A 13,866-nucleotide genomic window follows, 5' to 3' on the forward strand; every position below is an offset into this window, starting at 1 on the left:
ACCTTGTGGGTTTGCCTTGGACAATAAGAACTATGCTATCAATGTTCGAAATAGTGAAAAGGAGCCAGTTTTATCCAATTCTGCATGAACAGATCTTAATTAGCACCCCAGTCTCTTGACTCAGATCCTTTAGAGTTTTTAAAAACTGGGTATCAACATTAGATAGACAAATGGGGAGAGTTTTACTACTTTGAGTAAAATACGCTGTAACCACTCTGAGCAAAATGCCATCAAGACTGTTTACTAGATTGCTTTTTTTTTTTTTTCTTGTCTTTGTGCCATTTCTTGGGTCGCTCCCACGGCATATGGAGGTCCCCAGGCTAGAGGTCTAATTGGAGCTGTAACCGCCAGCCTACGCCAGAGCCACAGCAGCTTGGGATCCGAGCCGTGTTTGCAACCTACACCACAGCTCACAGCAACACCAGATCCTTAACCCACTGAGCAAGGCCAGGGATCGAACCCGCAATCTCATGGTTCCTAGTCAGATTTGCTAACCACTGAGCCACGACGGGAACCCCAAAGACTGTTTCCTAGATTGTTTAAGGAGTTAGTGAGGTGACATAAAATGCCCCTAACCATCTATCCTGCAACACACAGGGAAGTTGTCTACTTTTGTCTCCACTTCCTCTTCCCTTCCAATATTTAAAGGCTTTTAAGTTGAGGACTTAAGGTGCAACAGAGGATCAATATTTAGAAGTGATAAGAAGAGCAATGTTAGTTTAGAGAAAGGAGAAGGAAATAGAAAAAAAAAATACTATGGCACTAGGGCATCTAGTAGTGGGGCAGGTGGCCTCATCAGCATTGGAATCTATTCCTGAAAGTGCTCAAGCCAGAGTAAGGTAATGACTGTCAGAGATGATGTAGACTAAATTCCCAGACAGTGTCTAGGAAACATGCCAAAATAACTTAAGGTTGCTTTCTGGCTCCAGGACTGCAGAATTTATAAGGTGAATTATTATATCTCATAAGTATTCAAGAAATAGTTTTGAAATGAGATTAGCCATATTAGAAGTTCCAAAGATAGTCTTGCCTATAGCACTATCTCTTGATCTTTTTCTTGCAGCACAGGATTGAACCTGTGCCAGAGCAGTGACAATGTCGAAGCCTTAACCACCAGGCAACCAGGGAATTCCTATAGTACTATCAATCAAGAAAAATAAAAAACTCTTGAAGACTCTTCCCTCCTAATGGCAGGTACTGTCTTTATATAAATAATCATATGTATCCTTATACTCCTATGACCTTCATGTGAGAAAAAGGGGTTTCTCCAAATGCCTAAATCCTTTGTTAAAATGAGTGATAATTGCAGTTCCCGTCGTGGCACAGCGGTTAACGAATCCGACTAGGAACCATGAGGTTGCAGGTTCGGTCCCTGGCCTTGCTCAGCGGGTTAAGGATCCGGCATTGCCGTGAGCTATGGTGTAGGATGCAGATGAGGCTTGGATCCTGAGTTGCTGTGGCTCTGGCGTAGTCCGGCGGCTACAGCTCCGATTCGAGCCCTAGCCTGGGAACCTCCATATGCTGTGGGAGCGGCCCTAGAAAAGGTAAAAAGACAAAACAAAAAAAAAGTAAATAAAATGAGTGATAATTATTACAAACCTTTACCTCTTTAAGGATTACCAACTAAAGTGCATTTGTGGTTTTGGAACGCTCAAGCTTAATCTTATTTTCTCACCACAGACATGAGATTTTAAAAGTGCTCTGATTATATTCTCCATAGGAGGATCAAGATTATTGAGCTCAGTAAGAGAAATGACATAACTATGAAAGATAATCAATTTATTTGACAAATACTGAGTAGCTAGCTATTAGACACCAGATACTAAGCAAGGTACTAGAGTGGTTGGTAGAGGAGGCTGCAGGCAAGCAAAGAAAGGATAAAATGGTAAGGAAGACAAATACAATTCTTGCTCTCATACTTGAGCAAAGAATTAAACAAGAAACTGCAATAAAGTAACATATGAAGGAGTGAGGCGCTAATATAGTCCAGGAGCCAAAGGAGTTGTATCTAGAGAGGGCGGGAAGATGGCAATTAAGAAAAGTTAAAAGGGAAGTTCCCACTGTGGATCAGTGGTCATGAGCTCGACTAGTATCCATGAGGATGCAGGTTCGATTCCTGTCCTTGCTCAGTGGGTTAAGGCTCCCACATTGCTGTGGCTGTGGCATAGGCTAGCAGCTGTAGATCTGATTTGACCCATAGCCAGATAACTTCCATATGCTGCAGGTGTGGCCCTAAATAATAAACAACAAACAAAAACCAAAAAAAAAAAAAAAAAAAAAAAAAAAAAAGGAAAAGTTAAAAGACCTTGGGATGGAAGATAATATAAGAAAGGGAATGTATATATATATGTATGATTGGGTCACTCTGCTGTACAACAGAAATTGGCACAACTGTAAATCAACTATACTTTAATGAAATAAAACTTTAAAAAGAGAAAAGTTAAAAGACACTCAGAATGACTGAAATAGTGAATAGGGCAAGAGATGAAATGAAAAATTTGATAAAAATAGCTCATGGGAGTTCCCGTCGTGGCGCAGTGGTTAACGAATCCGACTAGGAACCATGAGGTTGCGGGTTCGATCCCTGCCCTTGCTCAGTGGGTTAAGGATCCGGTGTTGCCACGAGCTGTGGTGTAGGTTGCAGACGCGGCTCGGATCCCGCGTTGCTGTGGCTCTGGCGTAGGCTGGTGGCTACAGCTCCGATTCAACCCCTAGCCTGGGAACCTCCATATGCCGTGGGAGCGGCCCAAGAAATAGCAACAATAACAACAACAACAACAACAACAAAAAAAGACAAAAAAAAAAAATAGCTCATGAACAATACTGTAAGCTATACTAAGGAATATCAATTTTATCTGAAAGGCATTGAGAAACCATAGTTTTAAAGGTGAATAGGACAGTGGCATAACCATATCTGGAGTTTCCAAGATCCTTCCAGCAGCAATATGGAGGGGAAATTAGTGAAGACCTACAGTAATGATGGGGAAACCAGTTGGTAGTCAATTATAACCATCCAGGCAAGAGATAATGGTTATCTAAGCTAATGCGTGGCAATGGAAATGGAGAGAAGGGGTTGGTTACAGAATATATTTTGAAGATGGATCTAGCAAGATTTGCTGGTCTGTTGGCTATAGGGAATGAGCAGAAAGGAGGAACCAGGGATAATTTCCAGATTTCCAGCTAGACATTTGGTTGGGTTATGAAAGTTGGGTTATAGAGCCATTCTCCTCAGATTGAGAAATTGAGGGATGGGGAAGGACTAGGAGGTTCACAGGTGGTGGGGATGATGAAATCACTTTTGGATGTGTTGAGTTAGAGATGCCTGAGACATCTTAAAGCAAAAGTTGAGTTCGCTTCTGGATATCTTGTATAGACTCCTAAGTTACCTGATCATGTTTAAGTGCTTAGAATCAGTAGAAATGGAAATTTAAGGGGTAGGATAAAAAGAATTTATACAACAAGGTCTCTGGGAGGACAGGAGTGGCAGATCCTTAACAGGTGGAGGGATTTACCTTGGATAAAGCTGAGGGTCACCTCTTTCAATGTAACAGCATATAAGAAGAAAAAGAATGGGTATATTTGTCCTTTTGATAGCAGGAAGTCAAGGAAGTTCCTGTCTGGTGACTTCTATTTACTCTACAAAGCAGACAGGGTCAACCACTAGAAGGTCTAGATGGAGATAGATCTGAGATTTATCAAGAGGAGAAAATAAACAAAAGATGTTTTGTTGAGCAGAAGAAAGAAACCAGAAGTGTTGGGATTATTTCTGTCCAGAGTAGAAAGCTGATGTTTCTCTTCTGGAGTTTGTTTTGAGAGGAAGTTTAGTGTTCCTTTTTCCTTGGGTGACATCATTCACTTGTGTCATAGTTCTGAAATTATAACTTTTCTGGAACAAGTCACTAGCAAGTTTCTTCTTATGGAGCAGGCAATTTTGAGTTTCAGCATGTCACATAAGTTTCCACAAGTATGAACCTCCAAGCTAAAGTATGGCTGGCATTTGCTAGGTGGTTTCCTCATGAAGGCATTAGACCCTGCTCTAATCTCACCTAGCTTTGCTTGAAATGGGGGAGGAGAAGACAGATACTATTGGAAGTAAAATTATAATAAAGAAATAATTTGACTTGCTCTAGGATATTTCATTCTGGCGACTTCAACCTCAGCTACTACTCCCATGTTCTCTACCCTCCCAGCCAGGATTTCTATAGCTCTGCCCTAACATGCACAATCTCCAATGCCCTCATTATCGCATACTTTATAAATGGTCAGAAATCACAAGATGCATCACTGTTGTTTTCTCAGTTCACTCTTCCTATTTGGCATCCCTTGGTTATTTCTGCATTTATTTTATTTTAATTTTCCTTCTCATTTCTTTCAACATCACTTCTCATTTCTCTGAATTTATCTTCCTACTTTATTTTCTCCAATCAGTTACTTTTCCTAGAATACTCTGTCATAGTCTCATTGCCAGCACTTCTGGCAAAGGTGATTTTATTACAAACCAACTGGGATATTATGAACTTAGAAAATGAGTCCAGTGCTTACAGTAAAGTTAAAACTTTTTTTTTCTTTTTTTGTTTCTGGCCATGCCCATGGCATGCAGAAGTTCCCAGGCCAGGGAATGAATCCCAGCCACAGTAGGGACAATGCCAGAGCCTTAAACCACTGAGCCACCAGGGAACACCAAAACATTTAAAATGGGCCTTGGGAGTTCCCATTGTGGCACTGCAGAAATGAATCCAACTAGTATCCATGAGGATGTGGGTTGGATCCTTGGCCTTGCTCAGTGAGTCAGGGATCTGGTGCTGCAGTGAGCAGTGGTGTAGGGCTATGGCATAGGCTGGCAGCTGTAGCTCCGATTTGACCCCTAGCCTGGGAACTTCCACATGCATAGGGTGTGGCCCTAAAAAGCAAAAAAAAAAAAAAAAAAAAAAAAAGACCTTCAAGTTCCCAGTGAGTTAAGCATTTGACTGAAGTGGCTCAGATCACTGTAGTGGGTAAGGGTTTGATCCCCAGCCCTGCACAGTGGGGTTAAAAAAAAAAAAGAACCAGGCTTTGCCTCAACTGCAGAGTAGGTCGAAGCTCAGGCTTGGATTCAATCCCTGGCCCAGGAACTTCTTATGCCTCAGGTGCAGCCATAAAATAAAATTTTTTAAAAAATTAAAAAAATAAAAAATAAAATGAACCATAATTACAACCCATAGAGGAAAGTATCCCACATTTATGGATAGTGGAGCAATACCCCCAAAATTTATTCAAGACTGACCAGAGGGATAGCCATGGATAATACTGTATTTCTCAATTCTAAAAGTAATTTTTTCTTTCTTGCCTTAGATGGGTTTATTTGATGTCACAATGAGGATTTCCAGGGTTTAAAATTTTCAGTTGTTGTTTGCTTATTTTTCCTACAAAGAGCTTTTACTAAATTGAGGGAACATTAATAATCAATGTTGTCTGGAATTTTACAAAGTGAAATAATAATAGCTTTTATAAGTACTACTTGTTGGTGGCATGTAATGTGATAGACATAATGTTGGGAAAATTACCTGAATTACATTTAAATCTTATTACACTCTGAAAGCTAGGTATTCTTCTTCTCATTTCATAGAAGAGGAAACTGAGGTCTAGAGAGGTTAAATCACTTGTCCATGCCGTACTGCTAGTTAAGCTACAAAGCTAGGTCCATCTGACTCCAAAAAAATATATTTTTTCCATAACCCAGACAAATGCTAGCTGTTGTTAAGCCCTGCCCATTTGATCAATTTCTAGGCATTGTCGAGAACAAATGTTTACTATTCCCTGTGCTTAGCTTCTAAGCATTCTATCACTGGCCCTGTTGTCTGAAAAAGAATAACCATCAGTATTACAGCAAGCTTGACAATTCAGGGACCTGCTGGTACCAAACACTAAACTGAAATCAATAACCAGCTCAGAGCTCATTTCACAAAGCCTCATTGCATTGTTTGGTAACAATAAAGTAACGAGGTTAAATTGCATTACTTTTATTTTTTCTTGGTTAACAGTATTTAATATTAGTGATGAAATGAACATATTTACAGCTACCTGACATGAGCTGAACAAGGAATGAAAGTGTTGAAGCAGCTCCAGCAGTAAATATAATGGAATTCTAAAGTCCAACCAAGGAGGTATTTTCCTAGCATTTGGCTGTAGCTGAACACAAAAGAGAACCCACACATACACACATTAGACTTTGCAATCAGATGGTTTCCTGATGGACACATTCAACCACACAACAGGATTATGACTAACTATGGCAACTCCCGTGTGCAAATTCTAAATAATATTCCACAAATGAGACCCAGAACTATGAAATGTTTACCTCAGAAGTTAAAATTTTAAAACTTTGGGAAAATAGGTTTTCTTTCTTTTTTTTTTAAAGATCAGTATTTTCTCCCCCTGAAGATGCCAATATTATATTCATAAGATCCTGTCTATGGCACTAATGCTTTGGAAGGACCTGGTTCCAAATGCCTTGAAATAAAGTTATATTCCCTTCGCCTGTGATTGTGCATTTACTTCAGAGTGAGTTCGAAGATGATGATGGTGATGGAGGAGGAGGAAGAGGAGGAGGAGGAGAGAGCAATCTTTTTGAGTGCTCTTGTGTCGGTGACTCTGCTGAGCACTTTACCCAATGAATTCTGGAAGGCCAGGCTTCGCTCCAGAAATCCAGCATTAAATAAAATGCAGCTCAATTTTGCTATTTAATTGTTACCCCCAAAATGCAAGGAGGCCTTGTGAGATGAGCTCTGAGCTGCTTATTGACTTCCATTTAGTACTTGGTACCAGCACCGACATCCTCTTGCCTAAGTGTACCTACTAAGAGCAGGAGGACACTTTCAGCAACTGGCAGGAGTTAAGTAAAACTTGGGGATCTTCCCACTGGAGCCAGGTGACCATCTCAGGGGGTAGAATCTACACAAAGGAGGATCCAAGGGAATATAGGTATGACATAGAAAATCTCTAAGAAGCAAGAGAATGCACACAGAAGACACAGTCCGGAGGACAAAATCTCACTCTCTCTCATCTACCATCTCTTCCAGCTCAGGGTGGGAGCTGCCTGTCTCTCAAGATACTGGGAAAGGATTTCAACACCTGAATTCTAAACTGCTGCACAGGAATGCAGCAAGAAGCACTAACACAAGGAAAGACTGCCTTCAAAATATCTCCTCGCTCTCAGAGAAATGTATTTGTTTGGCTGGGCAAAGGGGCCAATGATTACTGAACAGCTATTAAATGTTAAACCCTGTGCTATGGGCAGTAAAGTAACTGTAAAGAACAGTAAAGTGCTGTTCACAAGGACTCGCATCCTTGTGTGGGGACAGATTACAGACCAATTATAATAAAACAATGAGCCTGTTAGGTCCAGTGTCAGAGACACACGCCCAAGACGTTGTAGGAGCATTAGGAATTGGACCGAATTCAACCAAAGTGACCTAGGAAGGCTTCCTGACAGAGGCGACACCTGAGCGTATTAAGCTTTATGGGTTACAAAACTGAAATAGAAAATACCAGTTAAATTCAGTGGTGTCAGACAGCACAGTGGCTGGAAATATCGGAGCATGATTTCAGAATTGGGTGTGGGATAGATATCACCAACCGGCTATCAAAACTTATCATCACATGAAAAAAGAATAAGAACACACATAAGACAATATTTAGAACAAGAGCTGGTGTGAGTAGAATGATTGGGGTCAGGTAAATATGCATGGAGTCCTGAACTGTTTTTGGATTTAAAAAAAGCAGAAGTAAATGAATGCACTACAAAAAGATAAGGACTGCATAATTATGCATCATGACCATCATCATTATTTTATTATTCATTTTAACTATTGACATTGATAAGTTTTAAAAACTAAATTTCTAGAGTTCCCTGATGGTCTAGCAGTTAAGGATTTGGTGTCGTTACGTGCAGGTTCAGTCCCTGGCCTGGACGCTTCCACACGCTGGGGATGAAGCCCAAAATAAGAAAACAATTAAACTTCTTATACCATTTTGAGACTAATTTTTGTATACCTATATACAGACTTACTTGAAGATGTAATATTAGTTTCTCCTTTTCAAGTGAAAACATTTTGCTCCTGTTCAGAAGCAAATATGCTAATAGCATTCTTTTATGGGATAGTAAAGTCTCAGTTTGAAATTACTTCTGAGTCAAGGATTTGGAGCTACAGTTTTTTGGAAACCAATTTAAAGTAAAATATAGTAACCCCCCCCAAAATGTTTTTTAAATTATCTCTGTATTCTCAATTAAACTTACATAGTTTGTAGCCCATAATTAGAAGACTCCTCTTAATGACTCTGTCATTCTTTTTTATTTCAGGTTTTTTCCTACCGCAAATGGTTCTTCCTTTCTCTGAAAGGAAAACAAATCTCAAAAAGTGGAGATCTCGGAGTTCCCGTCGAGGCACAGTGGTTAACAACTGGGAACCATGAGGTTGCAGGTTTGATCCCTGGCCTTGCCCAGTGGGTTAAGGATCCAATGTTGCCATGAGCTGTGGTGTAGGTTGCAGTTGCAGCTCGGATCCTATGTTGCTGTGGCTCGGGCGTAGGCCAACAGTAACAGCTCTGATTTGACCCCTAGCCTGAGAACTTCCATATGCCGAGGGAGTGGCCCTAGAAAAAGCAAAAAGACAAAAAAAAAAAAAAAAAAAAAAAAAAAAAAAAGAAGAAGTGGTGATCTTGCTCCTCCTCCCATCAAAGACATTAGCTAATTTCACATTATTCCTGAAAAAAGACCATGGGGCAAATAAGAAGACCTAAGTGACTGGAGAATTTCAGTAGTATCTTTGGTCCCACTTTACTTCTCTAAGGTTCACTTTCATCATTCATAATATCAGAGAAATAATATTACTCTGCCTTCCTCATCAGAACAAAAAAAATCATTTGAAAAGCTTGTAAGAGCATTAAACATAATAAAAAGGGAAGTCTTAAAATTACAAAATGTTCTAAACTATATTTAAAAGGCCATATTTGGAATTTAGAATATATTCCCCCATTAGAACAATATCACAAGCGGATTACTAGTAGATTTACACATGGAGGACAAGAAGATAGGTGAGATCTGCCAACAATGCTTTTTAGAACTTCCAGAATTCTAAAATCCCAAGGTGGATAGCACTGGTTCCATATATGCCAAATTAGCCTTCAGAAATTGTGTAACTCCTAGAAACATGAAACTGATGCGTATTTTTAGATCTAGAGAGATAATGGAGGGGAAAGAAAGCTAGAAGGAGAGGAAGACAGCTTTTCTACAAAGTCACTGTTGAAAGGGTTACAGGAGGCAAAGGAATGGGAATAGGATCTTGTCGGCTCAGTTATAAAACAAGGGAGGAACTGACGAATTGGAACTACACTGTTAGCAGTTTAAGCAAACATGAGGTGTCTTCCCTGATCCAAGACAGAAACAACACGAGCTCTTTATTGGCTGTCTCTCCTCTCTCCTCATCCTTCACAGCCAAGTAGTATTTGCTGGCTTGATTTCAGACCCACCAGGGTCAATTCTCCCTCCACGCCCCACCCCCACACCTCCCCTAAAATGCACTGGGAGGGGTCAGAAGTTACATCAAGCTCAGCAGCCCCGTGTCTCTTCTTGGATGGTTTTCCTGACATCTTCTCCTGCCTGATTTTCCTCCTGTGCCTCTGGTCACACCTTCCCAGCCTGATGTGCAGACTCCTCCCCTCCTGCTGAGGGTCCCAGGTCTCCATGCCTTTTCCTTTTGCCCTAGACTCTCCATGGAAACTCATCCACAACCAGATTCAACCTCCACCTCTGTGAGCGACTCTAGGTGCAGAGTGTGCCATAGAGAACAGAGGGGCTCTGGAGAGGGGCACAGCTGAGATCACATCCAGGCTTGGCTCCTTACTGAGGGACTTTGGGCGAGTGTTACTTAACTTCTGGGTAAGTTTTCATATCTTACCATCAAACATGGCTGATGGATATGAAAAATGAGACAGCCACTCTGGAAAACAGTTTTGCAGTTCAAAAACTTCAACACAGACCATATGGCCAAGTAAATTCACTCCTAAGTACATATCCAAGAGGACTGAAAGCTAATGTCCACAAAAAACTCATATGCAAACGTTCATAGCACTGAAATTCATAACAGCTCAAAAGTGGAAATAATCTAAATGCTCATGAACTGAGGAATGGAAAAACAAAACGAGGTGTAGCTGTACAATGGAATATTATCTAGCTGTAAAAAGAAATTACGTACTGATGCATGCTATAGTAAGGAGAAATTTTCTAAATGTCATGATAAGTAAAAGAAGCTAGACACAAAGGGCCATATGTTGTAAATTCCATTTATATGAAATGTCTAGGATAGGAAATTCCAGTAGGTAGAGACAGAAGGTAAATTAGCAATTGCCAAGGGCTGAGGGAAAAGAGAAATAGGGAGTGACTGCAAAGAGTTCAGGGTTTCTTTGGGGGGGTAACGAAAGTATTCCAGAATTTGGTTGCAGTAGTTGTACAACCTTGTGAAAACACTAAAAATCATTGAACTATATACTTTTAAAAGGTAGATTCCAATGGCATGTGAATTATATCAATTAATCTTTTTTCTTTCTTTCTTTTTTTTTTTTTTTAGGGCCAGTCCCATGGCGTATGGAGGTTCCCAGGCTAGGGGTGGAATCAGAGCTATACTGCTGGCTTACACCACAGCCACAGCAATGCCAGATCCGACCCGCATCTGCAACCTACACCACAGCTCACAGCAACGCTGGATCTTTAACCCACTGACTGAGGCCAGGGACTGAATGTGTGTCCTCATGGGTACTAGTCAGATTCGTTTCCACTGAGCCATAGTGGGAACTCCAATTAAATTTTTAATTAACTAAATAATATATCCTCTTCACTCTCCTAAACTGCTATATCTTCTATATTTCCTCCCTTGATTTATGGCTCAACCTTTCTATTATCCATGCAAGAAACTTGGGTCTCACCCTAGATTTCCCAGTGCCTTCTTTCATCATCCCTTCATATCCACATCTGATCATCCACCTTCCAATAATTTCTCATATGCCTCCACGGCCACTCCTGGCTTCAGGCTGATCTACTGCAATGCTTGTCAGGTTTCTAGACTGACTCTGACCTCCTGTTTCTCTCTCCTCTCTATTGGTGCCAAATCAATCTTTCTAAATTACCAGGTTGATCACATAATTCTCCATTAGATTGAGATCGACTCAATCTAATGTCCTTGCTTGGCATACAAAGCCTCTCATCAATGGCCCTCACTCTGTCCACCCATTTCTTCACCTTTCCTCACCTGTGCCCTATCTATCTATCTATCTATCTATCTATCTATCTATGTTTTGCTTTTTAGGGCCGCACCCCTGGCATATGGAAGCTCCCAGGCTAGGGGTTAAATCAGAGCTACAGCTGCTGGCCTACACCACGGCCACAGCAATGCCAGATTGGAGCCAAGTCTGCGACTTACACAACAGCTCATGGCAATGCTGGATCCTTAACCTACTGAGCGAGGCCAGGGATGGAACCCACATCCTCACGGATCCTACTCAGGTTCATTAACCACTGAGCCATGAAAGGAGTTCCCTCCTCACCTCTGCTTTATCCCGTGTTACAATGCTATAAAATTTTTCATAGTGCCCATGTGGTATGGATGGAATATCTGAGGTCCCCCCAAATCCATATGTTGAAATCCTAATCCCCAGTGTGATGGTATTTGGAGATGGGGTCTTTGGAAGATAATTAACTCATTGTTTGTTGTTTAAGCTACCCAGTCTATTGTACTGTTGTAGCAGCCTGAATTGACTAAGACATCATGATTTGCACATATTGGGTTTTGTTTGTTTTTAGAATGTCTCTCTTCCCCCTACTGTGTCTGCCTGGCAATCACATACTCTCTTCTCAAATGCCTACCTGAATTCTCCTCCAGTCCCCCAACTCTTCAAGGCAGCCTTTTATCACTCACGGTACTGACTTCTTCTAGGCTTTGTATGATTTATGATACTGAATAGTTCTGCCTCTCCAGTAGTTGCTTAAGAACTAGACCCCATCTTTTGTCTTTCTAGCCCCCAACACAGAAGTATATCTGATATCTTTATATGGTTATCTTTCTCTGCCATCTTATTCTTTCAGCTTGGTCTTCAAACTTCCGATTTGTTTCCTCTCCAATTTTCTTCTCTAATCTTACTCTTCTCTCAAACTTTTTCTTTTACTTATTGAATGAATTTACTTCTTTCATATTAACATGCCCATAATGGAATTTTAAGACATGCTTCCAGATATTTAGTAGTACAGATTTATGTTAGAATAAAAATACACCAAATGCTTCTTCCAGCCATTCTCTCCTCTATTTAATAAACCCTTATTTCTGTGCCAGGGTGAAAGAACTGGGGTGGGGTGATTAACACCATGGCAGAGGTACAAGTATATGTCAGGTAGAGATTGTGATCCCAGAGACCTTAGGATCTAAAGAGGGGACACATATGAACAGAAATTATGATACAGGGAGTTATGAAAGAGTCATGAGAAAAGCAAAAACAAGTTCTGACTCACAGAATTGAAGCATGAACGAAGCTGCACTGAACAGAGAAAAGAACACTGCATGAGGAGGAAATAATACTGAAAAAAAGCAGGTCACTTTGGAAAAGCAGGGATGCTAACAGAATGGGGAGACCTTAAAACCGGAATTTATTTCATTCAATAAACATGGAGAGAGGGAGAGACCCCTTTTTTACCATGTTCTGAGGATAAGAACTAAAAGCCTCTGATGGTCCATGTGACATAATACAATGTAGCCCTTCCCTGTGGGTCATATAGGCTTTATACATTTTACTCATTTAATGAGTTCTGAGGATAGCTTAATGGTTGAGTCTAGACTCCAGAGCCAGACTACTGGGATTAATTCAATTCTTGGGTTTTCTAGCTGTGCGCCCTTGGGCAAGTTATTTAATCTTACTGTGTCTCTTTATCTTTTGGTAGGATAATACAGTATCTCTGTTGGAGGGTTGTTAGGAGAATTAAATGAGTTAATGCAAAGTGCCTATTAACTAGTATATAGTATATGCTCAATAAACATTAGCTACTTACTGTTATTTTCCTGGCAAGTGACCAAAAAGTGCCATCTACCCAAGGGATGAAATAATTCCTATATATGTCACCTCTGTCAAATGCATAAGTCACATATAGTCCCCTATATAAAGACATTTTGAGAGAGAGGAAGAAAAAAAGCAAAGAAAGAAGGGAGGGTGGGAAGGAGTGCAGGAGGGAGAGAAGAAGGAAGGAGGAAAGAAAAAGAAAAAAGGAGAGAGAGAGGAAAAAAAGGGTGGAAGGCAGCTGGAAAATTGAGTTATGAAATGAAAATTGGTTTAAAATTTTTAAAAATGAAGATTCTGTAATCAGCTATCTACTCTAAAATTCATTATTTTTGGAGGATAGATCTAGTTGTCTCTAAACATACAACCTAACCTATTTACATATATACACAGACACACATATATACAAATATATATATACACAGACATACATTTATATAAATACATATTTACACACACACACACACACATGTATTTTAGGGCCACACCCACGGCATATGGAAGTTCCCGGGCTAGGAGTTGAATTGGAGCTGTAGCTGCCAGCCTCCCCTACAGCCACAGCAACACAGGATCTGAGCCGCGTCTGCAACCTACACCACAGCTCACAGTAATAACCCACTGAGCAAAGCCAGGGATCAAATCCACATGCTCATGGATAGTAGTAGAATTACCGTTGAGCCACAACGGGTACTCCTATTTAATTATATTTTTATTGACCAGTTACAATCTATTTTTAAAGAAATTTGTTTTTTGTTTGTTTGTTTTTAGGGCCACACCTGAGGCATATGGAGA

At 40.4% G+C, this 13,866-nt stretch overlaps 1 protein-coding gene across 10 annotated transcripts in view; it reads right to left on the reverse strand.

The window, feature by feature from the left end:
* The window catches only part of RASGRP3 (RAS guanyl releasing protein 3), a 117,238-nt gene that overhangs the window by 47,925 nt on the left and 55,447 nt on the right, over positions 1-13,866 (reverse strand). The gene's annotated exons all lie outside the window — the stretch shown is intronic.

Source organism: Sus scrofa, chromosome 3, assembly GCF_054392235.1.
Source record: "Sus scrofa isolate SSC_HxYL_T2T_F1_AM1 chromosome 3, Sscrofa_HxYL_maternal_Yorkshire_Landrace_v2.0, whole genome shotgun sequence".
NCBI lineage: Eukaryota > Metazoa > Chordata > Mammalia > Artiodactyla > Suidae > Sus > Sus scrofa.